This window comes from Amblyomma maculatum, chromosome 11 (assembly GCF_055883805.1).
Source record: "Amblyomma maculatum isolate TAMU_Amacu chromosome 11, ASM5588380v1, whole genome shotgun sequence".
NCBI classification, from domain to species: Eukaryota; Metazoa; Arthropoda; class Arachnida; order Ixodida; family Ixodidae; genus Amblyomma; species Amblyomma maculatum.
Genome location: NC_139354.1, coordinates 112,678,964 through 112,705,428, shown reverse-complemented (window position 1 = coordinate 112,705,428; position 26,465 = coordinate 112,678,964). Strand labels below are relative to the sequence as shown.

At 48.4% G+C, this 26,465-nt stretch overlaps 1 pseudogene; it reads right to left on the bottom strand.

Moving 5' to 3' along the window:
* Positions 1 to 1,066: 1,066 nt before the first annotated feature.
* On the bottom strand, positions 1,067 to 2,308 carry LOC146174686 (uncharacterized; annotated as a pseudogene).
* Between the last annotated feature and the right edge of the window lie 24,157 nt (positions 2,309 to 26,465).

Here is a 26,465-nt window from a genome sequence, read left to right as displayed (position 1 = left end):
CCCTGGTTCGAACCCGACCTCCGCGGCTGCGTATCGATGGAGTCGCAACGAAGAAGCATCTGTGTGCTGTGCGATGTCAGCGCACGTTAAAGATCCCCAGGTGGTCTAAATTACTCCGTAGCCCTCCACTACGGCTCCTCTTTGTCTCTTTCCACTTTCATTCCCAACTTCGTCCCTTCCTTTTCAGCGCGGTACAGTGTCCGCAGAAACAAATGTGACAGTTACTGCCCCTTTCCCTTCCTGTGAACTAATTATCAATTATTATTATCTTTGTGAGCAATCCCTTTGGAGACGCGTATTGTGGGAGAGACTGTGGCACCGAATGGACTTGAAACCGGCGAGTAATTCAATGTATGAGACATTTCGTTCCTTTATGGTACGGTTGAGGTGTCCACAGAAAACAAGTGAGAGAGTTACCCCGCCTTTCCCTTCATATAAATCAATCAACCGAAACCTGGCAGGAATAAGGGGGGAGGGGCACACTCAGCGGCGAACGATGGGGGCACGAGCGTGCGCAGCAACCGCAGCACACGAGGAAAGGAAGGGGGGAGGGTTTGGTGGAGGCAGCGCTAGCAGCGACTGACTGATGCCGCTGCCGCAGCTAGCGACTCAAGACAACGTGACAGTGTACCGATTATTGATTTATAGGAACGTAAAAGGTGCGGTAGCTGTCTCCTTTGTATTCTATAGGCACCTCAACCGCGCCGTAAGGGAAGAGAGGCTGCGTTGTGGCTGTAGGAAGAAGGACAAGAAAATGCACGGGCCTGCTACTGGCTTGGTAGCTGAGCCACCTCCTCTGCCTCGTGCCGACAGAAGAGAAAATAGAGAAGAAAGAAAAACGCGCGCAGCAACAACAGCCGTCGTCCACCACCGAAGCGGTGGCGGGTGCAATGACGGCCTACAACAGATAAAGATTTGGTGGCAGGCTAGCCCCCGCCGCAAGCGGCGGTGACCTACCTACCAGCCCCATTAATGGAGTCTGCGTAGAACACCGTCGCCGTCAGTATCAAAATTGGATTGTAAAACGTTTATTGCCAACAGTCTGAAGGACATATAGGCCCCTCGCCTAAAGGACGACCAGAAGGTCTTGGCTCCTGGCGGCGTCTTCGGCCAGTTGGACGACATTTGTTTGAGTCTCCGGATCGGAGCTGAGTAGGAGAGCCTCCCATTGTTCAAGTGTCCCTTAAGGGGGGCAAAAAGGCATTTCCGGAGAATATGGTTGAGATCCGCTTTGGCCTTACATTACTTACACTCGTTTGAATATTGTCCCGGATAATCACGACTACACATAACCTGGTTCGGAAACGTATAAGTTTGGAGACGGCGCCTAGAGGTGGCCTGACTCTTTGTCAATGATTTATCAGCGGCGGGGTACTTCGTTCGATTAAGCCTATAATGTTGTGTGATCTCTCTGCAACACACAAGACGATCCCTGTCTGTGAAGCCCTCGGTATGGCAACTGGCTCGGAAAACAAGACCTCGAGCCAGTTCGTGAGCTGCTTCATTTCCAGCCAGGGATGCATGTGCAGGTGTCCAGACTATGCGAATTTTGCGGTCGTCCCTTGCAGTCCGCAGGATTCCGGTCGTCACAGGGGAGACCCTCCCCTTGGCAAAGTTCATCACTGCTACCTTTGAGTCACTGACTATCGTTGACGCATCCGTACCCACTATTGCAAGTGCGATGGCAGCTTCTGCAATTTCGGGACTGCCCCTCGTGATCGAGGCGCCGGCTCGGAGATATGTCTCGGCGCTAGCTACCGCGATCACCATTCTTCCCTCTTCCGCAATTAGCTGCGTCCACGTAGGCCACGTCTTCTATCGGATAGTTTTTGAAACATTTGCCGAGGGCTTCAGCCTGTTTCTCTCTGCGATCCTTGTGGTGGACGGGATGCATGTTTTTCGGTAGTGGTGGGATCATCAGCCTATCGCGCACGCTCTTAAGCATGTCCACTTTCGGACCTCGCTGACTCTCCTAATTTATTCCTAGTTTCGCTAGGATTTTCCTGCCTGTAAAGCTTCCCGACAGCCTATCGTACTGTGAGATTGTCACGCCTTCCACAATTTCATCCAGTGTGTTGTGAAGACCTAGTTCTAAAAGTTTTGCGGTGGGGGTCCGAATTGGTAAGCCCAGCGCCTGCTTGACACTTCTGCGAATGATCCCTTCCAGCTTGGACTTCTCCACTGCCTTCAGATTAAGGAAAGGAGCTGTGCAAGCAATCTTACTTATTACAAAGGCTTGAAGTAATCTGATTAGATTCGTTTCTTTCATGCCATAGCGCCTATTTGCGATTCTGCGGATGAGCCGCATAGTCTGTTGCGCGCATATCTCCAACTTTTTAATTGCTTCTCAATTGAAACCGTTGTTTTCAATGTACAGCCCTAAGACTCTAATCCTGTTCACCGTCGGGATATCGATTCCCTGAGCCTTAAGAGATATCCGCGGGGGATCCGACCGTGATTTCCTCTTTGGTTGTAAAAAAGCATTTCCGATTTTTGCAGGGAGCACCTATGTCCCCTATCATTTACGTACTTTTCAACTTCTCCTATGGCCATTTGGAGAGTCTCCTCTATTTGACTGTCGGTTCCTTTGCCAATCCACATAGTTTGAAAAAAGGCTAGGCTGAGACTGCAAGGTTGTGACGGCAAGGCCAGCGATGCCTTGTCTAGCGTTTTAATCCGATGACAAAAACCCAGGCGCGTGCCGGAGCCGGCGCCACGGGACGATGATGATGGTATGTACAAATGAAAGAGGAAGATCATGGCATGTACAAATTAAAGAACATCCACGGAAGGCTCACACAATCTGCCCGGGGGGTCGGAAGCGGGCAGCCTGGCCGCTCCTAACTAAGCGATGCATCGCGGCGCACAAACGGTTTCAAGCGAGATACATGAACAATTTCAGTTTCACGGTGGCGTCGATCAGCTGGGGGATCTACAGGCGTCACTTTGTAGTTCACTGGGGAAGTTTGGCTTATCACCTCATAGGGACCTATGTAGCGGTGGTGGAATTTGTCACTAAGGCCAGGGGTGCGCAATGGTGTATAAAGCAGTACTTCGTCGCCAGGACGAAAAGAGACCACTCGATGTGTAAAATCATAGCTAGTCTTGCGGTCTTCCTGGCACGCTGCCGTGTTGAGGCGGGCAAGATGACGACATCTGGCTACACGAGATAAAAATGGGTAGGTACTGATGTGGAGTAGTCGGGCGTAGAGAAGAAGGAAGCGTCGAGAATTTTAATGGGAGGACGGCCATAAACGAGAAAAAATGGAGAATAACCGGTAGTCCGTTGTACTGCTGTGTTATAGGCAAATGTAACGAATGGTAGAATAGTGTCCCAATTTCGATGATCTGGTGTGATGTACATGGATATCATGTCTGACAATAGTTATGTCATCCGCATACATGCAATGACTGAGACCTTCAATCGCTGCTAGTTTGCTAGGAAGCCCGATCATGGCCACGTTTAATAGAAGCGGGGACAGTACAGATCCCTGCGGGGTCCCCTTGCTACCTAGCTCTATGTATTCTGATTTACTTTCCCCGAAGTTAATTTGGGCCACTCTGTCGGAAAGGAAATTTTTAACATAGTTGTAGGTTTTCGGGCCTACTCCCAGGAGGCTGAGATTATCCAGGATCGCCTTGTGCGTGACGTTATCGAAAGCCTTCGCCAGGTCAAGACCCAGGATGACCTTAGTGTCCCGCGTTTGTGAGTCCAGAATTTCATGTTTTAGTTGCAGCATCACGTCCTGCGTTGAGAGATGAGACCTGAATACAACCATGGAGATAGGATAAAGATGGTGGTCTTCCATTTAGTTATTGAGACGTGTCTCCACTACATGCTCGATCAATTTCCCTGCACAGGTGGTTAGGGATCAAAAATAACCCCTACAAACAAGTCTTAGAATGAAGGTCAGAATGTTGTTTTTGAGCTCCAATGCAAGCAGCAAACAATATAATTTCGAGGAAGCGTACTCAAGGGACCGGTGACGGCATCCAAGGGGACAACCTCCTCACCGCCCTTTGCTCTCAAGGCGAAGACCGCGCTCAGCTGTATCGGCCCCATCCTGCTTGTTTCGCCACGCCACCACGATTTCCCGCTGCTGCCGCGCTGGATTAGTGACCGGCACAAAGACCGGAGGCTACAAAGACGGCCGCAGAGCCAGGGACCGCATCGGCCGTCGCTATGTGTTCGGCTTTTCCAGTTGGTTCTTCGATGACGGGACGAGCCAGAGACAGTGCTGCCTTTTTTGAGGGGGTTCTCTGCCGGCTGTATTTCGTAGCAGCGACGCCTACAGCATCCTCTCTTTCTGCGGCTTGTGAATGAGCACTTCTGGTCCCTCGCGCTGATTGTGCTTTACCTCGAGGAGGTCCGCTTGCAGACTTCATGGCCGATCCTTGGGCAGCGGCGGCACGTCAGATGGAACTTCGATGAGATTTAATCTAGTAGGCATTCTAGGCGTGGATTTATCACCATCCTGCTCACTCTGTCCACACCAACTGCATGGCAAAGTCTTCTCCCATGTCCCTCCAAATTAGCATTTTCTTGTGCCAGATGCATCCTTCCGATCCCCGAGAACATTTTTATTTCATCCACACACATAGCGCACTAGATAGAGGATACAGGTCAAACCAGACATAGTCTCTGTAGCGGGCAAAAAGCCAAGCGTGTTGCATGCATATAAAATGTACAGGTAGTGCTGAGTGCAATTAAACGTTAGAGTTACTAGTTAATGTAAATCCAGGGTAGAACGAGAGAAAGAAGATGGCTGCTTTTTATCGATGATGGGAAGCTTCAAGGAGAGTGGACTTGCGTCGCTCGCTCCCTTCGATTTCATGCGCTCCTCTCGCCGTCTCATTTCGCCTCCAGTTCTCGGCGCGTTCGAACGCGTGCGCGGCTCGCTCCGACGAGTACGCGCGCGCTCGCCGTGCCGCTCGCTCCTCGGCCGTGCTCCTTGACTCCGTGCTGCCTCGGAAGCCTCCCCTGTGCTTGTTGCGCGTTGCGCGTGTGTTGTGTGATTTTCGCCGGGCCCCTGTGTGGCCCCTGTGTGGATTTCCACCTGGAATAATCATCGAGACCACCACCACTCGGATTTTCACCGTGGGCGCCCACCGAGGAAGAGCAACGCCGCCGGCCCCTTTCCGGGTCGTGCCAGGCTTACGGCTGCATGGTGCCGCCTTGCCGCTGGGACCTACTCATCGCCCCACCTGGTTCTCATCTGACCGCACTCTTGTCCTACCTTCGCTATCAAGGTAAGCCTCTAGTGAACTAATCCGCGGTTTCAGCCGTTTTTCCCGCTTGAAGTTTTTCAGTTTTTGCTGCTATGGAGCAACGTACCCGTCGCCGCGGCGGTCCCCAAGCGGAACCCCTGCTCCGCCGTGCTCGCAGCCACAGCCGAGATCCGGCATCCCTTCGTGCCTATATCAAGAGCCATGTCCGGGGCGAACTGGAGGCCTTTCGGTTGCTGACAACCCCCTCCATTGTAGAGCTCTGTCGCAACTCTGTCACCCCTCCTGCCACAGGGTCTCCACCGCTCCTTGTCTTTTCCTCTCCGACTGGTAGCCGCAGCCCATCTCCCCCTGTGACCCGGTTCCGAGCGGCGCAATTCCTCAAGGATGCTGCTGACCGCTACCCACCTCCGAAGCCTCAGCGCAAGGGAACGGCCAAGCGCCAACAGCGCAAGGTCACCGACGATGCCACTGCGGCAGCCCAGGCGTCCGACTCTAGCCGGACACCTTCCATCTTGCTCTCCACCGGTCAGCCAGAGGCGTCTCGCCAGGCTCTCGAAGCTGTCATATCAGGTGAGAGCAATAACTCATCTACTACTTTCTTCCCAGCTGGAGAAGAAGACCTTGCTACGCAACTCAAGGCTATCGATTGTGTGCTCGTAACTGCGAACCGCCTTCGCCAGCCTCGTCTCTCCGGGTCTTCGCAGCCGTACCCTTCCCATCCGGCGAGCACCAAGCTCACTTCCCAAGGTGAACTACCACTGCATAACTATTTTGCCCCCTTAGCGGAAGATCTTAAAAATCAGGATTCCGAGACACCCGCTGCCCTACCACCCTCTGATTCATCACCTGAGATGCCCTGGTTCAACTCATCTGGTTCACCTCAGGGCCAGGCTAACATCTCTACCTCGGAACAACAGCCTTCTCACTCTAACCACCCGGCTCCTGATTACAATCGGGATGCCGGTGGTTGGACTACCGTCACTCGTCGAACCAACAGCCCCAAGGTGACTCGTGTGTCCATAGTGCTGTTCACCGCTCTATAGAAGAACACTTCTTTCAGGGAGACCATTAAGGAACATATGAGTGCCTACCTGTAAGGCCAGCCAGGTGCCATCGAGGTCCGGCTCAACCGGAAACGTAACATCATTGCTGCGGATGTTTCGTCGCATGAAGCACGCGATCACCTCCTGTCCCTCAAGTCCCTTCTCGCTATTCCCGTTCGCTCATTCGAGGCTTCCCGCATGGACTTCCATGTGGGCACCATCTTCGGCGTCGATTGCGAAGTTCGGGAACAGGACATTGCAGAGGGCATTGAGGCGGATATAGAGATGCTCGGAGCTCGTCACCGAGGTCATCCTGTTTCTGTCCGCTTCGCTGCCCCCCCCCCACCTGACCACGTCATCATCAATGGGATGAATTTCGCTGTTCGTCCACTCAAACCTCGTCCCCTCCAGTGCACCCGTTGCGGAGCCTTTAACCATGTCTCCGCCGCTTGCACAAGGCCTGACCGCTGTTCCACCTGCGGCGGATCCCACCACACTCGGAAGTGCACTTCTAGCACTCCCAAGTGCTTCCATTGCGGAGGTCGGCACCGGGCTGCTGATGCCTTGTGTCCCAAACGGCGACACCAACAGCAGCTGACCACGGCACTCCGCAAGACAACAACACCAGAAGACCGGCAGGAAATGCTCAACGAGCTCCGCCCTCTTCAGCCCACTGGGTCTGTCCAGTTTGACTCCTATTCAAAGGCCCTTCAGTCATGGAGCCCAAAGCCTCCCAGCGAACCAGCTCGGGAGCCGTCTCAGCAGCCTGTGGCAGTCGATATCCAAGCCACACTCACTGCCCTAACTGAAGCGCTGCGACTTGCTGTCCAAGCGCTCATGACCCAGCTCCCACCCAACTGGCGCTCGCCGATTGGGAGAAGCTGCTGCTCTCATTTCTGGGAGCCCTACTACGGGCCATCATGGCCAGACGTAGAAACAGACGCAACCCTGTTCCTAGGAGACCGCGTGTCTTGCAGTGGAATACCAATTCCCTGCGAGTATGACACGCGGACCTCAAAGATCTAATCCTCCAGAATGCTCTGGAATTTGATGTCTTTGCTTTACAGGAGACCCGAGTCCCCGCGGAGAACCTCCGTCTACTAGGATTCACCGAGTACTCTGGCCGCTCATGCTGTTCCAACCATGAATGCAGTGATGCCCCCTGCCTGGATCTTTCGCATCCACAACACAGGCCCCGCACAGCCATGTATGTGAGGAGTGACATACCCCACACACTGATGGATGTTTTGCACAACCTGACCTAGGACAACTGGAGATCTGTGCCGTGCGCGTCCGTATAGGTGGCACGGACACTACCTTCGCTTCAGTATATGTGCCTCCAGGAGTTCGCTGGGACCCCTCCTGCCTCATTGCCCTCTATTCCCGTCTTGGTAAGGATGTTCTTATCTGCGGTGATTTCAACTCCTACCACAGGGCATGGGGCAACCAGTCCAGCACCACCCGAGACAAAAAGCTCGTAGACACAATCAATGCTGCAGGCCTGCACTTCCTACAGCCTACCTCCCCCATCTTCATTTGGCCAAGATGGTCTTCTTTCATCGACCTGGCCCTTATCTCTGATGCTTGCCACTATTCGTGGGCCAAAGCACCTGACTCTTTGGGCTCTGATCATTTTCCCATCTTCCTTAACCCCTCTTTAAGGGGTCGGAGGAGGGAAAAGCTCTACCCCATTACTAAATGGGCCGAGTAGAGAGAACAAGTTGGACATTCCACTTGCAGGTGACTTCCTGGATCTCCTTGGATGTTGCACCAAGAAGTCCACAATCACCTGTGCAGTTCCACTCCATGCACCAGTCCCGGACCTACGTCTACTCGGACTTAGGGCCTCCAGGCGAAGGACTGAGCGAGTGGCCGAACGCACCCACCATCCCGAACATTGGAAGGCCTACCGCAGGATCAATGCTTGCTGCCGTCGTCAGGCCAATCGCCGTTCCCCGGAGAGCTGGACCAACATTTGCCTGTCCATACAGTCAGCCAGACAGTCCTCTGCTGCCTGGCGCATCCTCAAATCACTTTTGCAGGTTGCCTTCAGTCGTCAGCTTGTCCTGGGAGCAGCCATCGCAAGAGGCATTTCCTTTCAAGACTTGGCAAAGCAACTTGCCGACTTCCTTGCCAAGTCAGTCACGCCCTCTCCGTCCGCTGGACTTCCAGTGGCAAATCCCCCTTCACCCCTCCGGGCTACCCCTTCACCACCAGAAGCTTTGGCAAAGATCATCTCTGCCCTCTGTAATGATCCCATTGCCCCTCATGAGCTTCACCCTGCCCTCAACCGCTCGAAGAAGAAATCAGCCCCTGGCACTGACGGACTTACACTTCAGATGCTCCGTAATCTAGATGCCCCGGAGAAGACACGCCTCCTCGCCATCTTCAACGACACATGGGAGAGCGGCATACTACCAGACAACTGGAGGAATGCCATCGTTGTCCCCATCCTTAAACCCCGTAAGTCGGCTAAACAACTATCTTCCTACCATCCTATATCTCTCACCTCTGCAGCCTGCAAGACCATGGAGTTCATTGCCCTGGAGTGACACACATGGATCGCCAGAGCAACCAACTTCCTTCCGGAGATGCAGACAGGATTTCGGAAGCAGAAGCCAAATATGCGGGAGACGTTGTCTTCCTGGTCGTCCTGGATGTCCAGTCCGCTTTTGACAACTTGCCCCATACCATCATTGAGCAGGCTAGGATGCCCTTGGAGTGACTGGGAAACTGCGTCGCTTTGTCTCGGCATTTCTCTCAAATCGCTCCTTCCAAGTTCGAGTTGGGAAAACACGTAGCTCTCCTCGTCCTGTTACATCTGGGGTTCCCCACAGGATCAGTCCGCAGCCCATGGCTGTTCAAACTTGTCCTAGCTGGCATGCCGAACTTCTTTCAGCAGATCAGAACCCGCAATGTCTCCTGCTCCATCTATGCAGATGACATAGCCCTTTCAATCAGAGCTCCAAACAGACGTATTGTCTCAGCTAGGAAGGCCATGCAACGGGCACTGGACGGCGTCCAGTACTTCCTAGCATCCAAGGGATTGACCCCCTCGGCTACCAAGTCTGAGGCCCTTGTCTACCATCCCAGAGGAGCAAGGTGTTCCCACCAACTTGCAACTTTGCATATCGGAGGAACCCCCCTTTCATGGAGACGCCAGGTGAGATACCTTGGTCTCACAATTGATGACCGTCTCACCTGGATTCCTGAGGACAAAGCCCTCATTCCCTATCTGGACCGTGCAGGAAGAGCACTCCAGCGTCTCCTCGCAAATGGCAATGGTTGCTCATCCACTTGGGCAATCAAGCTCTTTGAGGCAGTGGCGACATCGGTCATCATGTACGTCCTGCCCTTCGTCTCCCTTCGTTCGACTCGAGTCATCCGTCTCGACATGATTCGAAGGCGATGGATTAGAAGATTCCTTGGAGTCCCTCAGTCTTCACAGATTCCTGTTACCTTCGCGGAAGCTGGTATCTACCCTCTGGACCTTCTCCTCGCCCAGAGGGGCTGACCCACATTGACCGTCTCAGCCATGCTCCAGCTCCTAGCACGGCTGTACAGCAATTCCCATTCTCATATGGGTAAGCTGTCTGCAGTGTACAGGGAAATCATTGGCCCCGTCCCAGGTTTCTCAGTCCTACCCCCTCCACCCAATCGAACCCCAATTTCTGTCTTTTTGGGTACGGACGGCCATACCAAGCGTCACACCCCTGCAGCTGCCTTCCAGCAGACAACTGCAGCTCTCCTAGAGGAGTGTAAAGAATCTACACTCCTCTTTAAGGATGGCTCGGTTCGTCCCGCTACCTTCCAAGCAGCTGCTGCCATGACAGCACCGCAGCTAGACCAGTCAAGGTCCTGCCGCCTGTCATTCTCTGCCAGCTCAACAGCTGTTGAGCTTGCCGGTCTTCACCTAGCCGCACAGTTCATCACTTCCAGTGTCCCTCCTGGACCTGTGAATGTTCTGTGTGACTCCAGATCCGCTCTGCAGCTGCTAACTATCCACCACGGCATCAACCTTTCGGTGAACATTCTCCGAGCCCGACTCATAGCCCTTCAGGACTCGGGGTATTAACTGACCTTTCATTGGGTTCCAGGACATACTAGAGTCCGGGGCAATGAGGAGGCGGATGCCCTGGCCAAAGAGGCGCACGACAACGGCGCCCCTGTCACTCAGGATGTCACACCTTTCGACTTTTCAAGACCCACCGTGAGAAGGTCAGTAAGGTCGTTCCATCCTGACCGTCGTGTTGCAGCTGGTGAACATCTCCAATGGCTCTCTGACAAACTGTCACGGAAGCACAAATCCCTCTTCCTACTACTTCGAATAGGCTGCACTAGGACTCCGTCCCGCATGTATGCCTGCGGCCGAGCTCCCTGCCCAGCCTGTCCCTCTTGCGGCAACACTGGCACACTGGGGCACTTGCTCCTTGTCTGTCCAGCCTCCACTGGCCATAGCCAGAAGCTTCTGACTGGCTACCGGAATCTTGGTCTCTGCTGATACGGAAGAGCAATTGCTCTCCCGGCTCGGAACCAACTTTCTGCTCACCGGCTCCTCCTGATTTATTTGGAGGAGACCGGCCTCAGCTCTATTCTGTAGGTCTACATGGGCCTATAGTGCTTCGTGCAGCAATGGCGGCGTCATCTGCGGCGTCAGCAACCTTCCCCCTCCCCTACCTCCCTCTAATTCCAACTTCCCCTTCCCCCTGGTAGCCAAGAGTGATGCCACAAAGATGGCTAACATAAGACGTGACCAGTATCCCCACCCCAAAAATAAACAATAGTCACCACCACCACAATTGAGAGGGAGCCTCAGTTCGCAAGCTGCGCTAACGTTTAAAGAAGGAGACGGCTTCTCTCGGCAGAGCGTTCAGCACAATCGGCGGTTTTATACACTTTTGCCCCCGAAAAAGAAAAGGAAGAAAGTGGGGGGGGGGAGAGAAATAGGGCAAGGAGTGAAAAAAATATTTTTGGTTTGCAATTCTGAGCCTGGAACCGATGATCCCGTGGCCTGACAAAAATAAAATAAAAAGCGGCAGCAGCAGGAAAAACTACATTGCGGGGTGGATGACGAGTCAACACCTAAAACAGGTTCGATGCTGACGAGTGATAGTTATCAAGAGCTTTCACCAAGGATGAGAAAAGGATATCCTCCGCCATCACCAATCCCAGCTGCGCATGCGCAGTTCATATACGTGGCTTGCGTTCGCGACAGGAGGCGGCAGCTGTCAAACATACGCATTGCAACTTCGCAGGCGCAGGTTGCGCCGCGTGACAACACAGCTGAGTCTGCTAAGTACGTTTGTTTTCTTCCAGTGGCAGGCGAACTTCGACCTCATCTCATAGGGCGCTAGATCTTCAGAAAAAGGCAGATTGTGTCAATTGTTCCAAGCGACGTGCGTCTGGCGTGAGCCTTGGTAAGCAGTGAGCGTTGGATACGCGGATACCCAAGCAAGCAACATAAGGTAACTAAACAAATTTAAACCCCAAAAAACCAAATGCGGTCATTGCAACCACGTGCGAGGAAGGACGAGTGCATGCGTGAAGGAGGCAATGAGCTCAATGCAATAGAGAACGCATTACAAAGAAACGCATCCTGCATATTTCGAAATGATAAAAAATGCATCGTTTTCGTAGCATTTAGTTTTTGATTAATAAAATCGAATGTTGTGCTCTGAGTTATGAAAGGCTAAAATTGATTGTTTTGTGCAGCGTTTTTTATAAATGTTTCAGGGATAAACGCAGCAGAGTTATAGGGGTTTTGCTACTTGTATCATGCGTTTATTAAATCCATATTTGTTGAGCTCAGGAAGTGTAAATTTCGATAACAGTACGGCAGATACTCATACTGAAATCCAAATTTCGTCATTTCAATTCCCATGACATACATAGTAACGAAATTTTTCAGGCCATTTGGTTGTTTTTTTTCTTACACGAACCTCCTTTAAAAATTTCAATGGTGCAAATATTTTGCCCCGTTCGTCAATGTCGACGCACTGACGGAAAAAGGAAAATGAAAATGTAGTGTTTGAATGCATTGCTGCAGATAACGTACGTGTCCTGTAAGCTGTTTACGTACCAAGAGGAGTTTCATGCTAGCCGCTTTGACGCGGTGTTGACTAGGTTGCCTCTGGCATTAAAGGTTTAGCGAAGTTAACTCACCTCACCTAACTGCATGGCACGAAGAAACAAATCACACGGCCCCTTATGCACGAGTAGCAGCACAACTAGAATAAACAAAAGGGCAGAACTGCATCGAAAAGTGAAAGTGTGAATGTAAGCACCTATCTTCAAAACGTTCGATTGGAAAACGAATGCTTGATCTCTCGACTCTGTCACGTTCGCAACTTCCAAGAAGGGTTCTTCACATTAAACGACACGTTTTAACATTCCCAAGCCAGAAAAAAGCCACAGATCATTGTCGGTTTTCACGACAGAATTTCTGTGCGGTCTTTAACAGGAAAAATATTGTGAGAACAGAACTTTCTGTAGTAACATTCGCATTTTCTGTAGCTACAACGGAAACGTACTACGGAAAGAACTACAAAACTGCAGTAAAACTGACGTTTGCAACAGAACTACAGAATATTTTTCATATTTCGAAAGGGTTCTGTAGTTTCCCTGAGTGGTTCAGTTCTTTTGCTATATTCCTCTACTTGAGGGGGCCAATTTTTTTGCCCATTATGCACTATTCGGGTCAAGCTTCCTACTCGACCTCTTTGAGTCCAACTCTACTTCTTTTGCAAGGGCAGCCTTTCGCGTAAAAGCCTTGTGTCTAGCGATACCAACGCTGGCGGTCCAAAAGCATTGATGTATTTTGAATATGTTTTGAACAATTGCATAATGCTCTAACTGAAGCAGGTGAGTGTAATAAGATAAATACTCTGAAACGTGCACTTAGAGGCCTCATAAGTATAGCTGCGAAAAGAGTGGTGCTACGCAGCGTGTAGAATGCGGTTATCATTTCTTGTCAGCATGACAACAAACAGGTCCCGATGGAAAACGTCGGCAGAAAAGACTTCGAAACAATGTTAGATGCTAATTAGACAATTTATGCAGTTTAAAATTTTTCTAACACGTAATGGCCAAAAAGGGGACGAATTGATGAACCAGGCGCCGCTTAGTTGGTTTCTGGCAATAATTTCGTGCGTCTAACCGTTATGGTAGAGAAGAATATTTCACATATTGCAATGTAAACAGGGATTTCAAATGCGTGCACAGTGCACTGCGCTGTCTAAAGGCAAAGGCCACTGGCACTCGTCATGGGTCTCACGACACGCTTGGACATTCCTCCACCCCTGCCAGCTTTCGAGGCAGAGGGAAGCTGCTGATGCCTGGATCTTTCTTCGATCGTGACTCGTTTCTCTTCTGGTTCGATTATGACAACGGCATGCAAGAATTAGAGAAAAGTGATCTTTGTAGCGAAGAACTCAATCTCATTCCGCCATTGTATTTGCTTGCCAACCTAAATAACCTGATTCCAATGGGCAAAGAAGTGGCGCATTGTAATAGGATACCTTTGTTTGAGCTTTGTTACACTCATTGTAGGTTGCGTTGGAATTATTAAACGTCTATCAGAATATAGTCTCTACTTACATACTGGCTGATAACTGCGTAAAGAACAAGACTCTCTATAAACGGTATGTGATTTACGGGCCATACACTCTCTGGTAATGACCCGGACATGGAGACCTTTGAAAGTTACGAACTCCCAGAATATCATATTTCATTAGTCCTAGATTACAGTAATCCAAAAGTGTTCACTTCATTTGCAAACAAAAGCCTATTACAGTATGCACCTAAATCTTCATAATGGTTATGAGTTTAAGCACCTGCTAGTAATAAGCACGGACGCCATTTTGTTAGAGTTCACGTTAAGAAACCCCAGGTGGTCCTAATTTTGGAGTCCTCCACTACGGCGTCTCTCATATAGCCTGGTCGCTTAGTGACGTTAAGCCCCAAAACCAAACCAAGCATTTACCATCTTCCTTTCAACCCTTTTAAGGTACGTGTGCACCCTGGCTATACAATAATCTATCGATATGAATAAAACAGTTGATGGTGTGCGCTCCCTCCTGCTTCATTGTTCTCTTCTTGTGTTTGTCCTTTATGTGAACGCACTCGTCCCTAACAACAAAGCCATGCACCAATTCGCCCACCAAGGAGTTCTACTGAACTAGGAATACTGCGAACAACAAAAGAAAACAGTGCCTCGTTTGAAAACATCATTGTCTTGTGAATTTTGACTCTCTGTAGATATTGCTTCAATTTTCCTGTTCTGAAAATCGCATTTCAGGGCAGATAAGATATTCAAGACGTCATTATAATCACTCCTTCGAAATTTTATTTCTAGCTGCTACGTTAGCCTGTCTCATGGGTAAATTGTTTACGTAAACGGAAATGACATTTTACGCGGCAGGTTCATTCTAAGCCTCGTATTTATAACTGCCGTCATTAAAACGGTGGGGCAAAATAAAAAGAATGCAAAAGAAACGTTCATTGCAAAATAGTTCACAATCGAAATGACAAATTCCATATGGTCCACACAGGAAAAAAAAATGTGTTGGGAAGCCTTCCTGCCTATTTATCCGCCAAAGCGACGGGTACACCGGGCTTGAAATACATGGCAATCATTTTCTATATAAGTGATCATTTTTTATGCCCTGTTTTCTTCCGCTGTGCTGTGATAGCCCGAGAGATGAATAATATGAGATAATGAGAGTCTTTCTATCCCGGTATGAATGTATCATTTAAAAAACCTTGATCCTTTTTTTACCCGTATAGTTTTTCTGCGTTGCCAATACCGAGATTAAGAAATCGAACGATCATTTTTTTTCCTTTTATATTTTTTGTTTATTGGTAATGTGAGTGCATATAAATCATGTGTCTCCTACAGCACTGCACTGTTTTGTGTTTGTTTTATGCCTTTTTTCCGTGTAATTAGGATGAAAGTATTGCTTAAATTAGAGTAGCACAAAAATTTCTATTGTGACATTTATATTGTTTCTGTATGCGTATATAAATTATCCCTGTTGATGTGTTCGTATGGTAATTAGAGCCAAGTCAGGTGGATTTAATTTCGCCTTTCGCCCTCTGCACCAAGCCACTCTGCTGCCTGGAATTTCAAGAGCAAAAAAATCATACCTACGAACGGGCGTAGGAAAGGTTACGTCGCTTGTTTGCACATCGCCTATATTCAAGTCGCTGCTGCCTGATGACGAGTGGCAACTGGAACCGTATATATGTATCGTATATATGTATGCGGTTGCTTTGGAATTCTCGGCGGACACTAGAATGCACAACACCCTAGGCTAAAATTGTCATCAAACAGTAATAAATGCTTTTGTTCGCGCTCTGCCTATTTCTTCTCATTAACAACTCTACCAACTCCTGTTCTAAAATAAAAAAACGGATTGTATAAGTTATTCGAAACTTGCACGCGCATTTTATGTAAAGTGCATTGTCACGGGGAATAGCAAATTTGAATAAAATGCGAAACGATAAAAGAAAGCTATTGTCATGGCCCAAATAGCCGTAGACATACGAGTAACGCAAGGTCATGTAGACGTAAAGGGACGTACATGCGCACTCAGGAATAAGCGTTCTTTTTTAATTTTCGAACGTGGTTTCGCTGAGTGGTCTTACGCGTCAACCGCCGCTTCATCTTTGCGGCCCAGCGCGGATGACGCGCGTTACTAAGTACGTGGCAATACATAAATACCACTGACAGCAATTAACAAATCTAAAACGTCTACAAATTAAGCTGAAGACACAAAAGATGAAGCGTGCAAAAGTCGGCGGAAGTTGATAGATCAGAAGCAGTTTTCAGCAACTTGAGAAATCTGGTTCCAAGGATATTTTTTGCATATCGGAAGCACGTCCGAGGCAGCAATGGCTCAAGGCATGAGCAGCCTGAAGTACGCAGAAGCCGTACGTGTACTTGAAAGGTTTATTCATGTAATGATAGTTGCAGCATGTTAAGATTGGCAACGCACTTATTCATGTTAAACGAAACGACAATATATTTTATTACCGAAGTGGCATCATATTACAGGACACAAAGACGTTAAAGACGGCTTGTCCGGTGCTGTGCTTGAAGGCATCATCATCTCGCCGAATCCGCTGCCAGCGATGGACCCGATGCCACTTCAACCGTCGTTCATGTATATTGGCTCCACTCAAGCACTTCTCTTCAACGAAGATGCAATAGCCCTAAATTCCCAAGCAGACAGCCTGTGCAAAGAATCCCAGGACAAGCAGGAGGAAACGGCCAAGGGCGCATACTGGTTCTGCTTCTCAACGTCATGTGTTGTGTTCGTCACGCCCGTACTCGTCCTGGCTCTGTACATCCTCAGCACCGCTGCTCGTGGCCAGGAACCCTAGAAGACGGAGGGTGGTGTTCTCGAGTCCTTCATTCCTTACGGACAATGCGGGACAAGCCTTTAAAGTGGTGCCAATGACGAGATGCATAATCTTAAATATTGTTGGTGACATAACTACAGCTTTAACCTAGTTAATAGAGCTAAATCTTAGTTAAGCATGACTTACAAAGCTACAGACGGTTTGAGTAATGGAGAAGCTCAAGCTTCCCGGAAGAATAGACGCGATAGCGCTTTTAACGCCGTCTTTTCTTCTGTGGGTTTGAATAGTTTTGGTTAGGTTCGTTTCTTGGGAAAGCAAGGCTCAAAGTGTAGCTTTTCAGTAAGCCACTACACTTAATTAGGTAGACGTCAGAGCACGTTTGATTCAGAATTTTTATATTCCTTGCTTGCGTTGGCTTTTGAGGCAAAGAATGCGCAGTGTTTGTCTCCATTCAAGATAATTCGAACCCAAGAGACGAAATCCGAAATGTCACCCTGCCTAGTATAGCTGACGCTTTAGAATATACCGCCAATAGGCCCGTTTTGCGTCAGGAATAAGAAGGATGCATCGATTGAGCTGCTTCAATGTGAACAGAATAATGGTGATTGACATATTATCAGTATTACACCACCTTTTTCAATGTTTGAGGCAAAAACTTGGGCAGAAAGCAGCGCCGTACCACTTGTGTTGCTTCAGTTGGCGGCATATTGACGGGTATCCAGCTGAGTGGTGCTGATGTCGGCTCCGACGGAGAAAGACCGACCAGCCTCATGGCTGGAAGGACGGCTCCCATGGAAGAGAGGCTCGGGTCGTTGGCTGTTTCTGCTGCTGCTAATTCCGGCAATGTCTGCAGCAGGACTGGCGGCTGACCGAAGTGTGCTCCACCGGGCGCAAGACCGCTGCCGACGTCGCCAACGTCAGCTTCTCTCCCTGGGTCACTAGCGGTGACTCCTTCGGGCGCGTCTACCTCGCCGCTTCCGGGAGCTAGCGCAGAGTTAGTGGCGTGCCTGCTGTGATACCTGTTCTTATGTTCAGGGCACTTCTTCATGACCTGCGAGGGAGAAAAGTAGCACACAATAATATGACATTCCGGATTGTACCCATGACTTGGCAGCAGGCCAAAAAGGTTGTGCGAAAACCATGCATTAGAATTGCTTCAATAGCGTATGACAACTTTATTCTAATCCTGTCCTATTGCGCCGGTTTTATGGCAAAAACATTACAGGGTGTCTTAGATGTCTGTTAAGACGAGAATGACTATCATTTTCCTGCCATCGTTGCCTCTTGTCGGCATTCATGGCAGCGCTACATGTAATTGATTTACAGGAAAGGAAAGGCGCAGTATCTATCACCCTTTCTCCGGCAAGTGTGAGTTGGGACAGTACACCATCCCTCCTGTCGCTTGGCGTTCCTTGGATCGCGTTAAATTCTGACATTGTAGATGGCAGGAATGCTAGATAAGATGAGACTTCTGTTATCGAGTTTCGTTGCGGTGCTACAAATAATTGCAATTGGTTTACAAGAAAAGCCGAGCCGCGGTGGTGCAGTGGTAAGACGCCCGACTACTGTGCCGGAGATCCCGGGTTCGAATCCGACCGCGGCGGCTGCGTTTCGATGGCAGAAAAACGAAGAGGCGTTCGTGTGCTGTGCGATGTCAGCGCAAGTTAAAGATCCCCAGGTGGTCGAAATTGTTTCGTACCCACAACTACGGCTCAACTTTCTCTCTTTCGTCTTTCACTCCCACGTCCCTCCCTTCCCTTATGTGCCGTTCAGGTGTCCACAGAGCACGTGTGACAGATACTGCACCTTTCCCATTCTGTGAACCAATTATTATTATATTATTATTGTTATGTTTACAAGACTTGAAAGGCGCAGTATCTATCCCCATTTCTCCTGCTTGAACGGTACACCACCGCTCCTATCGCGTGGCGTTCGAAGACGAAAGTTTAAGTGTTGCATTGCAGATAGCAGGGATGCATCCCGCCTCGTCTAATAAGAACGCCGCAAAAGCGGAACACACTGTCCACGCCAGCATGAGCCTATAAAGGCTTTCGCCTTAATATTGGCGAGGGATTAGCCTTCAACTTACTATTATGTAAATCCAGCTATGGTCACACGTGACTATATAACTTTTACATGCACAGTTATGTGAGCCACAATAATATTAATCGACGCCAGCAGGTTCAATATCACTGCCTCAGAGGTAGACAAATACATTGTATGATGCATTGCTGCAACTCATGCATGTGTAGTCAAAATATCTGAGCTCATTGTAGTAATTGGGACCATAACGGCAACTAGAGGCAATAAGGATTTCTGCAATAACTGCTTACAGCCGAATTAATCAACACACGGCATTTGTGTCCGCTTAAAAGAAACCAAATTATCAATCTCAATAGACAAGCAAGTAATTCATTCTGCTGTTAGATATACAGAAAAGTATTTGGCAGCGGCCACGGCAAAATCATATCACAAGAAGACCTGCGGAAAACGTAACTGGAAATATGTACAAGCCTTGCTCTCCTGCAACAGCGACTACATATATGACACTGACAACTTCTATGTCACCCACCATTTCTCGTGCAGCCGAGCAACGCAGCAGAGATCAATTCTAGCACCCCTTCTAATCAACACAGCTACCGCTTATAAATTACTTGAAAAGATCCCGAACCAGAGTCGTGGACACACGCCGACGAAACGCTGGTCTAGTACAGAAGCAAAAGGCCGTGTACAGGACACGTTCCAAACATCTGAATTACTTGGACTCAGCTGTGTCCCCAATACATCGGAGGTACTCATAATGAAGCCGCTCATTTACGTGCCCCTACCATACCGGTAAGAAGTGTAAGGCAGCAGCAGCGCGTAAAGCGTTATCACACACACACACACACACACACACACACACACACACACACACACACACACACACACACACACACACACACACACACACACACACACACACACACACACACACACACACACACACACACACACACACACACACACACACACACACACACACACACACACACACACACACACACACACACACACACACACACACACACACACACACACACACACACACACACACACGCACACACACACACACACACACACACCGTTATCGTGCACTCGTATCGTAGCAATATAAGTTAACCTTGACAGCACAGTCCCACGAACAGTAATAGAAATACTCCGCCTACTTTGCTTACACATACAGTGGACAGCAAAGCGACGCACAGCATACACACACGCAAACACGTACAAGAACTCTGGGCTACAACACGCGAAATCCACACGCCCTCAAGCTAATAATCCTCTCTTCTCACAAAGCAAGATTCTGGTGAGTCACTGCCCCAAAACATGAACCCTGACTACCATAATGGACGCCGCGTGCTTTATCGCCTTTCTAAACGGTTTCTTTTTGCTCATTGAAAACCTTGCATCGTATTTTGACTGCACAATCCCATCAGAAAGCTGAGCTTACTCTCTCAGGTCGGGGCCAGCGCTTCTGTTGATGGGCTCTCTTTGTCGACCTGTGAGCTCCCGTTGCCGCAGTGGAAACGTTCAGTGGCCCGCTCCCACGCTGGGTAAACGGTGACGAATCGGGTGGATAATGATGATGATGGCCTCAGACAAAATGGCACATAGCCACGGCAAAGTATTGGCCAGGGTGCACTGTAGATTGTAAATATATATGTTCAAGAACCGGAGTATTCAGATAATTATCGATGGTTAACTAGAATTTGGAAAAAAATAAAAAGGAAAAGAAAAAGTAATGAGTTCATACCTAGCATAGGAATCTACCTGTTGAAATTTGGTAATCATGAATTGAAATGGGTGTCTGGCTACCTCCAACACTGGGCTTCACTTCTGCTTTCTTTTCTTTTCAAGTTTGTACGCTCGCTATTCAGTTAATTATAATTTCGTAGAGACACTTGAGACTGCTTAATTGATAGAATGCGAATGCATTGTGACAGGGATGAGTAATCTCTGGGCTTAAATGCCCCTTGCGGTATTTTACTAGTCAATGGCTGAGTAATTCAACGTTCATGTTAAAACGGTCCACATACAAGCGAAGACACAGACAAGAGAACATGGAGAGGAGTGTTCCATTGAACTCTAATTCAACGTTGCGCAATCTATATAGCTTATGAGTTATGACCATATATAACGCTACGTTTCATTATGCATGAATAGAAATGTAATCTTAAGTGTGTATTGGCACCGTACACCAGCGTGGTGACGTCAACCGATTTCCTAGCCATGGACGGTATCGAAGTTTCTGCTTTAGATGTCGCCGCCGGCACATCAATCAATGCTTGGCGAGGTCGCCTGTCAAATACCACTTGCCAGACGCATACTAGTGGGAAGGACCGCTATTTAATCATTGCGACCCGCGGAACAACTGTGGTGCGGGCGAAGTTATCTACACCTGATTCTATTATGGGTGGGACAAGAGCTACCTAGGTATGAAGCACCAATGTTAACAAAGCCGGGTGAACGTCCTGCGTGGCCTAGGCAGCTGTGGCGTGTCTGACAACGGCAGGTTGAAGGGAGCACTCCTTCTTACGGCCTTCCCAAAGCCTACTCCACTCTATGGTCCAGCAAGCTCACTTCACTCTCCTCAACACCTCTGGAATACCCACTAGGGAGGCCACATACTTCCAGAGCCACAAGACCCCTGACCTCACTTACTCTTCTGGTGCTATATAACCTGAGTGGTCAGCCCCTGCCGATACCCTTCTTAGTAACCCCTAGTTTCTACCTGCGGCCTCTCCTTGGTGAGGTTGCCACCGACCAACTGTTCCGCTTCTGCAACCGCCGTTCACGTGTAAAAACAGTGCGCACTCGTTTGACAGCATCAACTTCAACTGCCATGTTCGAGTCTTTAAACCGTTATGGTGCATAAAAACAGCTCATAATACGCTTTTGTATATATTTACGTCCACAATTTCAAGCCCTAAATTTTGTGCGGGGTAAAAACTGCCAGGTTATGCAGTGTGCCTTTTGACCGGTTTGAATAGGCGCTTGGAACTATACAAGACGTGGAGCGCTTTCATGGCAAGCGTCTGCGGAGTTAGGTTTGAGAACAAATCTAGAAGTATGAACCGATACCCTTCGCGTGTGACACAACATTTTAACGAGAATTTAAGGCACTGTACATAATTTTAATAAACCTGGACCGACACCAGCCCGCGTATAACGTTTTTCGTGCGGTTTTTGCAGTATGTTGACAAGTCTTTTTGAGATGCTTTCCCTTCTTGTCTAAACCTGGCACGAGCGTCTGGTTTGTGTACTGTAACGAGAGGATATAGTTCGACATCTTGACTGTTCGCAGACTCACTTGTCCAAAATGTCATAGATTTCTTCGTTGTTCCCTTGCGTGAAGTGTAGCAGTGATGCCTGCGCGCCATTCTTTGTATCTGTGTTTTCACTACTCCATCGAGGCGGCAGACTCAGCTTGCGTGAGTTTTTGGTCACCGTGGACACTTCCTCACGGAAACAAAACCACCCAGCCTTTCCCTCGAATATTTTATCTGGGAACTTGCGCCTTGCCTTCATTACAGAACGCGGTACCAACCAAGTAGATTTAGAGCTATTTCTGATCGCGGCATCGTTAATGGTTTCATCTATCACAATATGTTTGAAAGGAAAGTCAACTCAAAGCAGATCAGGTGTTATTACAGAGCCACGTTCAGCCATCCGAATGTCGAGTTAACCCTTTATTTTTCTCGGTGGATTTTGGGTGAAAGTTTTTTTTTTTTTTCATTCAGGGGCACTTGATACAACCTAGAACTATTTCCTGAATGACCCGTTACAGCATTCACCTTGGTAATCACAATTAGGTTCAGTGAGCAGCTCCGATGAGGCAATAAAAAAATTGTTAGTCAGGCTGTTGGTAACAGCCTATTAACCACATTAGAACCCCGCAATAAATAAATCAGCATTACTGTGACGATTCCTCACAGCAGTGTCTCCCATGTTTCCCTTTATCGTGAGCGTCTTCTCTATGGCACCCATGGGGAAGAAGCGGGAAAGGAAAGCGAGGAATAAACGCTCTCCCTGCGTAGGGCGAGGGGCCAGTTTGTCCCCGCTATCGCTGGTTGCGGTATGCTTTCTGGCCGCCTCTACCAGCGCCATTCTCAGCGCCCGTTGGTGACCCACGCAGGCGCACTCGATGCTCGGCCCTTATAAAAACACTTATAGTTACCAAAGAATTCTAAAGCTGTCCATCTCCAGATTTAGTCACACCTTTCCCCCTATGATGCCTAACAAGTCAGGAATATTTTGAAGCGTAATTAACCCGCCTTCATGTGCTATACATTTTTTACGAATTCAAATCGTGACCAGCTGAACGATATATGCATCCTTCTCAGCTCTTTAATGAAGTATTTTTATCTGTTGCCATGCAGGAAGTGATTACTTGCACTTTAGCAGTGAATAAATATCATGATTTTACTTTGCCACGATGCCCATTAGTTGCATGGTATCTTTGTTAAATAATCTATCTTTGTTAACTAATGTCAAATTTATCACAGTCGCGGATCCGCTCGGCTCTAACAATGGACTAAGAAACATACATTCATTTACTTTTCACTCCTCAGTTTCATTTATTTCTCAGTCGTTATCTCCTGGCTCCACCCATCACAATGCGTTTAGCGAAGTAATATCTACGTTCAAATCTGGCAACTACTCTGACACTCTAAACTGTATAGACCGATTTATTTGACTAACATCTTCAAGCTCATTGCTCCATGAACACGTCATACACACTCAAATTTTTCATTTATTGGTAGAAAACATCATATTTAAATAAAAACATGCTCTTCCGCGGGGATATGTTTGAATGCTTATTTCGCTGGATTTACAAACGACCTCTCTACTATTATAGATTAAGAGTCTCATGTCGACGCTTTGTCTCTCGTCTTGACTAAGGCAATTGATCGGGTCCTACACCACAGACTACTTCACAAGTAGTCACAGCTTTATATTTACTCTCAGATTTGATAACGAAATTCGGGATTGCTCTCATCTCGCGTTCAGTTCAAATCTGTTAATGGTTCTAACTCTTCAATGTCCCAAGTAACAACTTGTGTGCCTCGGGTGCTGTGCTTCGTGCTTTCGCGAGCGCTTGGGCTCCTCGAGACGAAGAAGCCGAAGTTTTGATGTTAAGCCGCTAGCCTTGACCTAGCTCGCTGTCGCTGTATGACTTCTGCTTGGCTACTTCTGCTCAGACCTGGTCCCGTGACAATATTATCTATTGCTGATTTAGGAAATGGTACTTTTAAATTGGAAATCGAAAAGAAGTTTAGTTGCTAGTTTACACTTGATTCTTTTGTCGTTGCTTTGTATTTCGTTAGTGCACCTGTACGCTAGATAATTACAGAAGAATTTGCCCAGTTTGAAGCTTTGCAGAGGCTAAATCATAAGAGTAGCGCGAAATCCAAGATCTTCATACTTGGTCAAAAAGGAGAATGGGTCATAATCTGGTGAAATTGCGGAGTCTCGATCGGCTGCAAATAAAGGCCCAACTTCAGATTGTACGATCTTTTCGTCCACGAAAATGAATCTGATCAGGCCGAATCGTTTGCTTAGTGAGGTTTCTACCGCAGGGACTTCAGGAAGTTTCGATGCCTTGCAATCAGACTGCGACGAGGTCCTGAAAAATAACGAATAAACAGGTGAGGTTTGGCATCGATTAGAAAAAATAATGATTTCATTTGCGATTTTGTGGTCTACAGTGATGTGCCATGAAATTCGTCCGCTGTTTGTCGCCACAGACGCTGGAAACGGGGTATGAGCTCGCAGCCATTCCATGCATGTTGCGTACCGCCGCCAGCATGAGCCTCGTGTCTTTAGTGTGTGCATTGTGTATCCCGAGCGAAGCAAAATAAACAGGTTTCTTTCTTTCTACACTCAACTAGAGCAGACATTTGTCAGGATGCTCCATTGCGAGTACTGCAGATAGTATGCGATTACGACAAACAGTTGCGAATACGGCAGATAGTTAGAAACTGAGATCGCCGATCATTGATTTGTCGAATAGCTCTGTGACGTCATACTTACATAAGAAATAGCCGCGTTGATAACAACTATTTATGCAGCTCATGTGCCATAGGGATGGAAAGCGGGACCCTTGAATCCCAAACGAGGTGCTGCCCCTAGTTGACGTAGGCACACATTCATGGTTTAGTTAAAGCAGAGCTTTAGATGATATTGTAACACTCTTGTCTCTATGTAACACAACCTTTCAGAGCCCACAATATGGTGCACACGACACTGGCGGCACTTCCACTCCCACTCCCTTCTTCGTCCAACTACCCCCGAGTTCCTTGGAGGTAGTCCAACTACCCCGAGCGCCATATGATTGACCAGTATGTTGCTAGCTGTCCTCAGTGCCAAAGTCACAAAGGTCCTACTGGTATTGCACCCGGAATGCTTCACCCTATAGCGCTGCCCAAGGCTCCTTTTGAGAAAGTCGGTGTCGACCTTTTGGGTCCCTCTTCAAAGTCGTAAGCGGCCAATCGTTGGATTGTTGTATGTGTGGGCCATCTTACTCGCTACTGTGAGACAGCCGCTCTTCCCGCCGCTACAGCATACCAAGTTTCCCCGTTTATGCTGCATTCAGTCATCTTGCGACATGGTCCCCCTGGAGTTGTAATTAGTGACAGAGGTCGCTAGTTTACGGCGAATGTAATTGAAGAACTTCCCCGTTTATGTGCATCTGAATTCACACATTCGACCCCTTATCACGCTCAGACAAATAGTTTAACTGAACGCACCAACAAAACTCTCGCGAATATGCTTTCAATGTACGTCGCATCGAACCATAAAAACTTAGGCCTTGTTCTTCCGTTCATCACATACGCCTTCAACACTGCCAGGCATGAGAGCACAGGATACAGCCCATTCTTCCTTCTGTACGCTCGCTCCCCTCGACGCACCCTCGACACTACCCTCCCATTTTCCACTGAAGACGACCCGTGCTTAGACAAAACCGTTTGCTTGGCCGAAGAAGCGCGGCGAATAGCCCGTCTGAGGACTATGACAACACAAGAGCGATCGAAAGCTCGCTATGACGACCACCATCGCCAGATATTCTACTTCCCCGGTGACCGAGTCTGGCTTTGGAAACCGATGAGAAAGCGCGGCTTACACCAGAAAATGCTGGCACGCTAAACTGCACCTTACGTGATCTTAGAACGACTTGGCGAACTTAACTACCACATTGCGCACCTTACGGCCAGTGGACGACGTTCGGCAAAAACTGAGGTTACACATGTCGCCCGTTTGAAGAAATGCAGTCTCGTGACAACACCTGACTCGCCCGGAGGCTTCGTTTGCGAAAGGGGGGCAAATGTTACAGTCCATATGATAAATGAAGATGAGGAACTCGGGGGTAGTTGGACGAAGAAGAAGGAAGTGGGAGTGGAAATGCCGTCTGTTTCGTGTGCACCATAACCTGGGCTCAAAAACGTTGTGTTACATAGAGACAAGAGCGTTACAATATTGCCAGCAATGTAGCATGTTACGACTGCATGGAAATTAATGTTCGTGAGAAACCCGTGGCAGAAAGTACGAAATTATTTTGATTAAGCGAACAACAGAGTACGTGTATGCGATTGGAGATCCGCATTGGGTTCTGAAAACATGAATCATTGTTGCTCCTGCGCCTTAAAGAGCGGCAGAGATTAAGTGTGCACCGAAGATTTTGGCATGTATTATAGGTCGTGGATCGAAGCCTGCTACTTCGGCCTGTTTGTCCACTGTGGTAAACACAGACGACCCTATTTGGCCTTAGACATGGAGATGCGTAGGCAT